Genomic DNA, 12632 nt, shown 5'->3' with positions numbered 1-12632 from the left:
GGGTCACACTTGCATGCACTGTTCTCTGAAATAGATTTGCAAAATACAGTGGAAACATGTTCGTGCGTTACCCATACACGTGGATGCACGCATGCATGTGTAAAATTGATAAAATAAGAATAATCCAAAGTAATACATTTCTTTTTAACATGAGATGTCAATGCATTATTTACTCCAGAACTTTATTTTTTGGTTGAAATCGAACATTGTCAGTTACATTTTTCCGAAAGCCCCCCCCCCCCCCCCCCATCCCATTTAGAATGGGTAAGACTAGATCAACTGGGCATACTGATTTTATTATTATTATTATTATTATTATTATTATTATTATTATTATTATTATTATTATTATTATTATTACATTTTTACATGCAGGCCACGACTGTTAGGTTTAGGCTACCTTTTGTATTTCTTTAATGACAGTAACTGTTCATCACTATTATTATAGTGTTCTCGTGCCTTTTGTCAGATGTCTACAATTTGTTAAACTATTAGCACGGGGACAGGGTTCAGGCAGTATCTGGCAGCCGTGATAAAAATGTACAAAATGTGCCACCTGCTGGACGCCTGGGGTTTTGTTGAATTTCTGTGGGAATTGATATTTATTTATTTATTTATTTATCTATTTATTTATTTATTTATTTATTTTATAATTGTTTTGCGCAACTTGTTCCGTAATATTTTTTTGAGATAACGGTCACAGTGGCGCACGTGTGCCTGTAAATCCAAGCGTATCGAATGCATCCACGTGCATACGTTCGTATTTACACGAAAAAGCCACGCGGAAATGAAACAAAGCCCAGTGCATATGGTGGCTTACATTAAAGCTCTTGGCGCAAAAACACAGTTTTTTGTCTGACCTTTAAATATCGGTCATCGCCCTCTAGTCAATATAAAGCTATGTCTGATGTATAGCGGAGGGAACATTTATTTTGCAAGGTCCCGTGTCACTCTTTGCCACATAAACAAATAGGCCAACGGTTAGTCAGCGCCTATGGGTGGCCTGTCTACCACCCCTGAAAAGTGTGTGTGTGCATGTGCGCACTTGTGTGGAAGAGTGCCCCTGTGTCGGAGGGGGTTGCACGTGCAGACCGAGTGTCCTGTCACAGCCTGCGATGTTTATTTTACCAGAGAATCGCCGGCGCGGGTTTTTTTTTTTTTTGCCGATGTTGCATCACCGAGCCAAGTTCAAGAGCGGGTTGACCTCGGAATTAATCAGCGATTTCTGCCACAGAAGCACATCAGATATTTTAAGCCTGCGTATAATAAAAAACACAAGCGAGACATAATTTACATTTTTTCTGGAGGGGAAGGGAAAACAAACTGTAAAGAATGGATTCGGTGCGAGCGCTCATGTGTCTGCAGCCTGCTTTCCGCGTCCTCACACATGACTGACCTCTCTCGGAAGGCCTTCCGCCGCAGTACGTATCAACACAGACCACTTACGTATCCTAACGGAATTATTTACTTAAGATTTCGCTCATCCGTGCAGTTAAGTACAGTGCAGTGTCAATATACAGCGGATTTGCTCTATACAAAAACCGTTTGGTGAGCTTCGGAGGGCTGAATAAAGTTGGAGGGTAATTTATTAAAAGCAATTTTTTTTAAACCAGATTTGGTTTCAGGTAACCCCTGCTCGTGTCTTTCTATCAGTCATCTTTCTATCATATATATGTATGTGTGTGTGTGTATGTATATATTCTATATATTCTGGGTTTACATGGAGCCTAATATTCCGATTAAAGTCGGTTTAAAAGCCCAAGCAGAATGAAAATGCTCCATATAAACACCTTAATCAGAATAAACAGGCCCAAACCGACTGAAATTTCAATCGGTTGCCGGGGGGTAGTTTAAACCTTTTCATAAACCGATCGAAAGAAAAACTGTACCATGTAAACGATGAAACGGATTATTTTCTGGCTCGTAAATGCGTGGTGACGTACGTTTCTCTCCACTGATCAAACGCGTGATGTATTCATCACTTTTGCGCATGTCGCACAGCTGTTCCGATTAAATGCGTCGGCGCATGTGAACACCAGGCCGTACTAGATCACATCCCATGTAAAGTTGACCCAAAATCTTCAATCGGAATGATTTCAATCAGAATGAACAAAAAGCGTGCATGTAACCGCAGCTAGTGTTCTTGAAGTCCGTAGCTTTCAAATTCTGGTAGTGATTGTGATGTGAGCATTAGAATATTCAACAGACCCCGATCCTCATTTTTAACGCACGTATGATCTGCTGTCAAAGTTAAAACCACACATCGAGTGCACAGTGTTTGAGCGCGTTTGCGCTGTTCTGAAAGTGTTGTTACGTATGTCTTGAATGTGTGCCCTCCTGGGGAGGCGTGAGACGCATTGACACTGAAGGGGGACAACAAAGTCTGGTCTAATCAAAGGGTAACCTAACCTAATCTTCTCCTCTTAATTTATGTTTCTCAATCTGAAAAACAGGACAGGCAAAATCATATTTGGTTGAAAATAATCCTTGGAAATTTTAAGTGCAGAGCTAATAGAATATTCGGCCTACTTCATTCCGTGACTGCTCCAATCCCTCAGTGGCATTGTTCCGTGCCCCGCTGCATACTGAACGAGCAGCCGTCACGATCTTTGCAGTGCAGCGTAGTGAAATTGTAAAGAAAACTGGGTTCATAACTCAAAGGGTGTGTGTTTGAGTCACAGCTGGGACACTGCTGGTGCACCCTGAAGCAGTGTACTTAACCTGGATTGCTACTCTAAAAATATTCCGTCATATAAATGGACTGAATGAAACAAATCTGCGTAAGTAGCTCTACGTTGCTAATGTATGACTGCAACCCTAACTGATGGAACATTGCATTGCACTGAGTGTAAAACCAACTGATGGAACACTGCATGTAACGATGACTGATGTAACATTGCGTGGCATTGCGTGTAACGTTAACTGATGGAACATCGCATGGAATTGCGTGTAATGATAACTGCTGGAATATTGCATTGCACTGAGTGTGACATTACTGCTGGAACATTGCATTGCATGGAGTGTAATTCTAACTGATGGAACTTCGCATGACATTGCGTGCAATGCTGACTGATGGAAACTGAACAGGCTCAGATGTGTGGCAGTAAAACACACATATCATTTAAAAATCAACAGCAGCCTTTTGAACAACTTTCAGCAACCCCACATCTCTTCTGACTCACTGGATAAGTGTGTCAGGTGACTTCACGACCAGACCGCCATTACACAGTCTTTGCTCCTCTTTGCTCCACGCCCCTTCTACCTGCTTTTTTTTTTTTTTTTTTTAAACGATGCTGCGCCCTTCAAACCTTGAATCTGAGAGGGAAAGCTCAGCCGACAGGAGTGCTGATGTAATCGGGGCGCGGTGGAATCTGGTTGGATGTAATTGGGGTGTGGTGGGAGGGGATTGGACATGATTTGGGTACGTTGTGATATGATTGGGGAATGGTAGTATGTGATTGGGGTGCGGTGGGATGTGTTTGGATGGGATTGGGGTGCGGTGGGATGTGATTGGATGTCACTGGGGTACAGTGGGATGTGATTGGGTGCTTACTCTACAGGGTTGGAGTCCTGATCGATGTGGTCACTTCTGGCACTACGATCCTTACTTCACTCTAGTGTTTCTTTTGCACCTCTACATCATGAACCAATGCACTTGTTGTACGTCGCTCTGGATAAGAGCGTCTGCTAAATGCCTGTAATGTAATATAATGTAATGATTGGGGTACGGTGGGATGCGATTGGGGTGTGGTGGGATGTGATTGGATGTCACTGGAGCACAGTGGGATGTGATTGGGTGTGATTGGGGTACGGTGGGATGTGATTGGATGCGATTGGGGTGCGGTGGGATGTGATTGGATGTGAGGCAGCCTGGCCGCCGGGACACAGATTGCCTCGAGCAGTCTCCTGCTTTTCCTTGTTTGACCTTATTGCAAATGAGATGACTGCAAACCTGCTCAGAGGGCACTTGAGGGAGCACACACTGATGTTTTCTGACAGGTGACAGGTGTGTACATTCCTTTACCTGCATTTCACACGTTAGTCATTTACTTAGCAAGCAAGTCAGAGGTGTTTTTTTTTTCCCTTATGGCTGCGGAATCAGTGCCATGGTCAGACTACAGGCCCACAGTCCACCACAGTCCAACAAACGTCCAATGGCAATGCAGCATAGCTACAGACCCACAATACTCCTGTAACAAGTGCAGCTTCTCACTCTGGATTGCGTTCACACAAATCAGTTTCTTATTGGCAGTCCAGAGATCTATGCAGCCGATGTTATCGTCAGTCACAGACATAAAGTGTGTGTTTTCAGTTCATCCTGAGCCAGGGTAAATGAAGCAAAGACATGCCCTACACCCAAGCTGGCTTTCAAGCCAAGCCAGCTGCAAATCAGAGAGCATACACTGTGTTTACGACATTTGGTTTATAAAGTTGTGCTTAGAGCGAACACAGGCCGTCGTGCGCACAAACAAATAATATCATGGCTACTTATTTGTTTGGAAATATGTAAAAATACGTATTTCCTCTGTACTGACATATGGCACTTGTGGTATAGTTGGACACACGCACAAAATGGGTTTGATTCCTAGATTCTGTAATTTGGTTTCAGCTTGAGCAACGTTTCTAACATCAAATTTCACAGTAAATAAACAATTTCATGAACGACTGGCCTAAGCTTTGCGCACACATATAAATAAGCATGTACGAATACATAAACATATACATTAATTGACAGAAGTTCAGGTGGATGTATAGATGATGCTTTTCCTGGCGTACTGGGGTTGCAATAGCAGTTGTATCTTGCAAATGAAGCATTGAAGAAGGGTGCCCCAAGTGGTCGCCGTGTGAATTACAGTTTACTTACTGGAAGAACACTATTGCAACTTAATGACAACTGACGATCAAATAAAAAAGTTTTTTTGCAGAGTTAGCTGTATGTTTCATATAATTTCCAGCATTTTCCAGCTTTTTCTGTAAAGTATATAGAACATACAAGGTGAAGCACATGTTCAGTTGTTTCCACATTGAATGTTTTTTTTAATTGTATTTTTATTTTATTTTTTATTTTTAATTTACCGCAGAATTTTTTTAATAGTAAATGTGCTTGTGTTGATGTGGTTGTCTATTTAATTTAAATATTATATTCAATTCAACCATAGAACATTTAAAAACTCCCCTTCAATACAATCACATACATTGTATGTCCTTATCTGTCTGTGAACATGCAAAAATCATTTTTGGTATATAAGGAGAACACCAGAAGGAGACTGAAAAAAATGATTGTTTTTTTTTTTTCAAACGGAGTCCAAATTCCTATAAGGGCTGGGCGCCCCTAGTGGTTGTTACATGTATAACAGTTGTCATCTAACCACTGAGTGATAAGAGAAAAAAGCCCTCAAACTCCAGATGTCGTTTGCAGGCAAATAAAGATGCATTAATATAATTAATTCTGTCCCTTCACTGTTATCAATTTAGCTGCATCTCATTCATTGTGCATATGACCTGTGAATACACAAAATAACGTTATGTATGAACCGTAATGTATTATTTTAATCATGAAAAATGTTTTTTTTTTCTTTTTTCCATGATACCAAAATATGCGCCTTTTCACCGTTATTAAATGAGGCCAGGTGGTAGATTGGGTGTTCAGTCGTATTGTGAGGTGTCACACCATCACGCTTATAAACTAACCTCCTACCGTGACCACCGAGCACAGAATTCAAACAGCTTCTAGGAAAACACCTGCATATTTTAGAGCCCTGGGAGGCCATCTTGGCTCAAACTTGCCTGTGTCTGTGCCAAGACCCCTGGAGCCTCCGCAGTGTTCAGTCCGTGGCCCGTTCCAGGAAGAGGAATTGTTCTCATCCGATATGAAACACCGCTCCTAAATCTCCCTTGCATTTCTGCGCGATTAATTTTCCTGTATGGCTCTCCGCTTGTCATGTCTGCAAGCGGAAACTGCCAAAGTTTAAGTGCGTGTTCACCGGCGGGTGTTCGTTACAGAATTCCCTTTATCATAAAATCAATTAGGTTTAGCCGTATATTTGAGGGAAAGGGGCTTGACGTAGAGGCAATTTAAGGTCTAGAAAAGAGAAAAATAAAGACGAACGAGGTGAATCAGAGCTTGCAGAGGTACCAAAAAAATGTGCACAGGAGAGCAACAGTTGCCAGGAGAGCAACAGCCCCTCTAACATCAACATTTTTGGGTGCTCAGCAGACGCTCTTAACCGGAGGAACATGCACAGATCACATTCTTCACAAGCAATCTATTTACTAGGCTGGACATTTACTTTTCCTATTCAGGATTAAGAACCTTTCTGAAGGGTACCCAAGCTGGGAAATTAACTCGAAGCTTCAAGCCTAGCTCCCAAACCATTATGCTGCTCCACCAGCCCTTATATTACTGCACTCAGTCTTTTTTCATAGCAATAATAATAGTCATAATAGTCCTATAATAACTAAGAAAGGGAGAAGGTTTTTTTTGTTTCCCTTACTTAATATTTAATCAGTGCCAGAGGATGAACTCTCATTGCTGCTACGGGACATTTTTGGGGCCATTAACGAAAATATTATTGCTTGTGATTAGATTAATGCATGTAATGTATGTTTCTGTGTAATTGACAGGAACTTTAATGAAGTAGTGGGACAGGAACCCCACTACGCCTAACCCCCCCCCCCCCATCCCCCCCTCCCCCAACCATCTCCCAGTTGCCCCCCCCCCCCAGATTGGGCTCGGTTCAGGAACACGACGTGTTTTTGTAAGTCTTGAGGAGAGCTTAAATACAGCCGGCAGGTATTAGCCGCCATTTCCCTGAGTTTAACGGGAAGGTAGAACAATATTACATCCCCGATCAGTACGCAATCTGATACGCAATCATGAGCAAATCCTTGACTGAAGTTATTGTTATTTTTATATTAATCATTGTAATAGTTGCTATGCTATGTCCTTGCTATGTCCTTTTAATTCTCAAACCCTTTCTGATCAAACACGGAAGATTTGCTGAGAGCTGAGAGAATGCCTCAAGCGTTTCTACGCACTTGTGCGTGAATATGAGTGCGCCCGCATGTTTTCACGTGTCTTCATGTGCATAGATGCGTGCGTGTGTGTGTGTGTGTGTGTGTGCACTGCTTCTAATGTGCTGTAATGTGTGTTTCTGCGCTAGCGTTCATGCGCGCACGTCCGCGCGCGTCTCTCGCTTGCTCGCCGCTGTTCTGTTTTCCTGCCGGCGCTCGTGACAGACGGACGGACGCACGTCCCTCGCCGCGTTCCCTCCACGGCGCGGCGTCTCCGTCTCTCTCTCGTGGCGGAGGGACGGGCGCTCACAGAGGCGCTGCGGGATGGCGCGGCGGCGGCGGCGGCGTGCGTAATGCGTTCCATGTGCGGCGCGGCGGCGGCGGCGGCGGCGTGGGACCGACGCTCCAGTTCTGCGGAAGCCTCCGTTGTTTCGTGGAAAGCGTTCCGAGGGGAAGATGCCGGGCTGAGCCTCGCGCTTCAGAAACCCCCCCTCCCCCCCCCCCCCAACCCCGCCCACGCGCTTTGTTTTTCATTAACCAGCCCCCGCCCCCGCCCACCCCCGCCCCCCCGTCCCCCCGGTCCCGCCAGCGCTCGTCTCCAGGAGGCCTGTAAACATTTTGAACATTTTGGAAGGGGGGGCGTCTCCGGCTCCTCTTTAATCAAAACCGGGTTTTTATCACCCGCGAGGTGTGATGCGCCTCATTGTGTGTGTGTGTGTGTGTGTGTGTGTGTGTGTGTCTCGTTGATGTGGTTGAATGTGATTGAGGTGCGTTGGAACGTGATCGGGTGTGATTAGGTTATGGTGGAACGCGATTGGATGTGATTGGGATGTGATTGGGGTGTGGTGGAATGTGATTGGGGTGCAGTGGGATGTGATTGGATATGATTGGGTTGCGGTGGAATATGATTGGATGTTATTAGGGTGTGGTGAGATGTAATTAGGTGTGATTGGGGTGAGGTGGGATGTGATAAGATGTGATTGGGGTGCTGTGGATTGAGATTGGATGTGATTGGGGTGCAGCGTGGTGAAATTGGATGTGATTGGGATGCAGTCGGTGGTGATTGGACAATGATTGGGATGTGATTGGATGTGATTGAATATGAAGCAGCCTGCTTCTGCTCTTTCTGGACTGATCTTATGCAAATTAGATGCCAATAAAGACATATTTGCCTTTGATTGGTTCATTGTGCCACCTTAACCCAAAGGCTTGGAGCCTGCATCAGTAGCTATTAGGAAAATGTTTATTTATTTGTTTTTATTTGTTTATTTACTAATTATGATTTATATCAACATTTGTAAGATCATTATGAGCTACCATAATCAGTGAAAGACTGTCGAGTCAGCACAAATAATCAAATACGTCTTAATTTAAATGGAACTGGACTACCTGTTACCTGGTAAACTGCGTGATCTGAACTCAGGTCACCAGTAAACTATGTACAGTATTTGAACTAGTAAAATTGCTGTGCTCTAGCAAAAGACAGCATTTTATTGTTTTGTAATGCAAGACAGCTGTCTATGAACCCCATTGTTTAACTTCACTTTTTTCAGCTAACTTAATAAACAACTTGAGACAGTGTTAAAATGGACATCATTTTGATGTAGATCCCTTACAGATGTTCCACACTCCTCTATATTAGTCTGCATATGTATTATATGTACTGAGCATTACAAAATAAAAAAGATATATATTTCTGGAATAAGTTATGTAAAAAGTGAAATCAGTTATGCTTCAGCCAATGTGATCTTTGTGGCGTAATGTACAAATAAAATACAATAACAAGGTCAAGTTCTTAGGTCAGGCACAATTGTCTCAGTTAGCATCTTTGAAGAATTCCTTGCTTCAGTTACTCACAGATCAAAAACATGACACGAGAATATTAAAAAAATGTGTGTGTCTGTGTGTGTGTGTGTGTGCATGTGTGTGCTGTATGGATGTGTGCAAGCATGTGCGTGCGTGCGTACGCCTATGTATTGTTTTTAAATTGGAGATACTGACAGCTGAAAGGGTGGCTACGTGGACGACGGTCTAGAGATGGACAAAATCCATTACGTGTGTTTATGACATTATGAGCAGAATTAACAGATTTGCAGGTTGGGAACAAGTCCTCTGATGTCGTTCCAGCTTTGGGGCGGGCGGGGGGGTGTGTGGTGGGGGGGGGGGGGGGGGGGGGTGGGGGTGAGGGGGGGGTGTTGAGTTCGGAGAGGAGACAGGGGGCCGCGAGGAGCGACTGCGTTGCGCTGGAAGAGATGGGATAGCCAGCTGGCGCGAGGGCGCTACGCGGAGGGGTCTGCAGTTAGGGAGCGTACGGTGCAACCGTTGCCTGAAGACGAGTCGGGGGATGAGCTGCTTGTAGCCCTGACGACTGATTTAAAGGAGGAGAGGACGAGCTGTCCTCGGAGGCAAGACCCTTCAAGACAATTTAATCGATTTAAAATCAAGTGCGCAGGCGCTTCCGAACACGAGATTGATGGCGTTGTCCCATGCTGATTCAGGTGGACGTTTCGCTTTTTTTTGAGTTTAGCGTTCAGATTTTTTTTCGGCTTCTTTAAAAAAAGACGGCGGGACACGTTGCAAACAGGAAGGCCTTGATAATCTTACGTCACATTTAGCAGTCACTCTCATCCAGAGGGATTTACGCAGAATTGACTGAGCATTTAGCCGAGCATTCTGTTGAAACAATTTAGATTAAGTACCTCGTTAGAGAACGCAAAGCCAATCCCGCAAACTCATCGATCGGCGATCCCACTTCTGTTTTATCACGTCACGCCGCTGTCCCGATAACGTCGACATAGACGCCTCACAGCCCGTCCCAACACACGGCAAGCTCGCACCAGAGGCAATGTTTATCTTCCCCGTACGCCGTTGACACATTAACGTGATCTCACGGCTGCTTGTTTTTATGACGTGCTTTCTTAACCCAATCGCTTTCTGGGAAGCCGTAAAGCTGGGATCCCCGAAAGGCAAAGAGCGCACACTTTTCCATATGCTGCGTTACCCTCCGCTTAGCGCTGGATGTTATGTGCGGAAAGTTTTTTTCTCCCAGCCACGGAGGGATCACGGGATCGAGTCCAATAACCAAAATGTCCACCGAAAGGAGACAGACGGACAGGTAGGCTGTGAGCACACTAACCAATAAAAAAAAGGGTTCATTTCTGCGCTGATGATGATGATGACGATGATGGTAATGGTGATGATAAGGGTGGCGACGATGATTATAATGGTGAAGGTGAAGATGAGGATGGTGGTGAAGATGCTGATGCTGATGACTCTTTTTCTGATGATGATGAGGATGATGATGGTGGCAGTGATGATGCTGATAATTAGCGATGAAAATTATGACGAAGAAGAAGAAGTCAGTGATGACGATCGTAGTGTCTGTGGCTCTTACATTTTGGCCACGATTTGGCCTGTCGAACAGCATGCTGGGTAAGATGACTTGCAGGTCTGCCTGTGCTGCCAGTCCTTCTGATCTCCCGACTCTCCATAACCCGGGACCTCTCCACCGAGGCCTGCTTTTAATTATTTCATTAGCCTGATTATTCCAGGGGAAACAGCATCCCTAATGCAATCCTCTCCTTCCTTGAACAGTAGTTTCAGGAAAAGGAAAAGGCCGATCTCTGGATCTTGTTTCAGGAGATTTCACAAAGCCGAAGTGTTTTTAAAAAAAAAAATTTTAAAGCTGGAAACAGACGATTGGCCCTTGCTAAATTAAAGGAACCAATCACAACCTTCCCCCATCTCTCTTCCTGGTGAAATGCGATGGGTGTGTGCGTGTGCGACACAGATGAGTTATAAAGTCAAACTTCAGTGCAGTTTAGTGGAAACAGAGATGGGACTGCGTCCATTATGGCTGAACACAAATCATTCCAATGTGAATTTTTACAGCGGTTGTATCTGGACTTTCTAGTGGTCAGTAACAGGTGAAAAGTACATTATCCACCCCCAACACACACACGCACACACACACACACACACACACATACTCCTCACCCCATGACCCCACACTGTGAAAACCAAGCCTCACTGTTATATTGTACTGTAACAAAGCGGTATATGACCCCATCTTGATGCAATTACATCAACAAGACATGGAATTAAATCAAATGGAATTAAACTTAACAGCTAAAACCGATGTTTGAAGTCCAGAGGTAGATTTAGTTTCCCAGGGAACTACTACGCAACCTGATCCAACACATCCGTTATAACGCAGCACGCTTTAGGTTTTTTTGTTTTTTCCACGTTCACTTAAAATGCGTTATTAGATTATGATGCAGACGAGAGACGAGGGAGCAACAAGCCCCTGAATCGGGAGCTTTTGAGGGGAAGAACACGTTATTTGAGTTCCCCCCATCGCAGGGCAGTTTTTTTGTAGAGGACTCCGCATCAGCAATGTGGGCTTTTTGGTCAGTTCTGCTTGCCATTGCTGAAGTGGATCAGGCTGATGGGGGTGGGGGGGGGGGGGTGGGTTCATGACTCCTCTGTGCACAACTTTCTCTTTTTTATGGGGGTGTGGAGAAGTGTGCACAGAAGGATCAAAGGGATGCTGAGGAGATGGAGGGTGTGTGCGCGTGTGTGTGTGCGTGTGTGTGTGTGTGTGTGTGTGTGTGTGTGTGTGTGTGTGTGTGTGTGTGTGTGTGTGTGTGTGTGTGCAGGGTGCGGTGGGTGTGATGATCAGGAGCGGGAGGGTGTGTGCGTGAATGTGTATGTGCGCAGGTGTATGTTATGTGTGTGGTATGTGTACAGGTGTTTGTGTGTGTGTGTGAGAGAGAGAGAGAGTTGGGTATAATCGGAGCAGTGGTTAGGCCAGGGTGGTGCATGTGAGCATGCGAGCATGCCTTATGTATGTGCACAGGTGGATGTGTGTGTGTGTGTGTGTGTGTGTGTGAGAGAGAGTTGGGTAGGCCAGGGTGTTGCATATGTGCGTTCGTGCATGCCTTATGTATGTGCACAGGTGGATGTGTGTGTGTGTGTGTGTGTGTGTGTGTGAGAGAGAGAGAGTTGGGTAGGCCAGGGTGGTGCGTATGTGCGTGCGTGCATGCCTTATGTATGTGCGCGATGGGAAGGATGAGCTGCCAATTTTTTTAAAACCAATTTTACGAGCGGGGAGAGTATAAAAAATACTCAGTGCTACTCCAGCCCTTTTGGGGGGGGGGGGGGTGATGAGTATTTCAGCTGCTGAAAACTTCCAATTGTGCACACAGACACACAGACAGTGCAGAATATTCCTGCTTTTATAAGGCTGGGGGGGGGGGGGGGGTCCCGATCCGGTCCCTGGAGATCTACCACCTCAGTAGGTTTTCATTTCAACCCTAATCTAGCACACCCGATTCTACTAATTAGCAGCTCAATGAGGTCTCTAGGTGTTGAATTTAAATGTGCTTTATTAGGGTTGGAGTGAAAACCTGCAGGACAGCAGATCTCCAGGAAGAGGATAGGTTTCTCTTTTTTTCCTTACCTTTTGTTAAAACTCCAAGCTTTGTGCCAACAGGTGCAATATCAGCCACTCACCACAGTTGTTTCACATATTTAATGTAGCAAGAACAAGATGGAGCCTGAGAAAGGCCGGCCCATGACAAACAGCCTCTTCATCCAGCACACACTGCAAACAAAGT

Source organism: Anguilla anguilla, chromosome 1 (assembly GCF_013347855.1).
Source record: "Anguilla anguilla isolate fAngAng1 chromosome 1, fAngAng1.pri, whole genome shotgun sequence".
Taxonomy (NCBI): domain Eukaryota; kingdom Metazoa; phylum Chordata; class Actinopteri; order Anguilliformes; family Anguillidae; genus Anguilla; species Anguilla anguilla.
The sequence above is the reverse complement of the archived record's forward strand: the minus strand, read 5'-3'. Positions refer to the sequence as shown.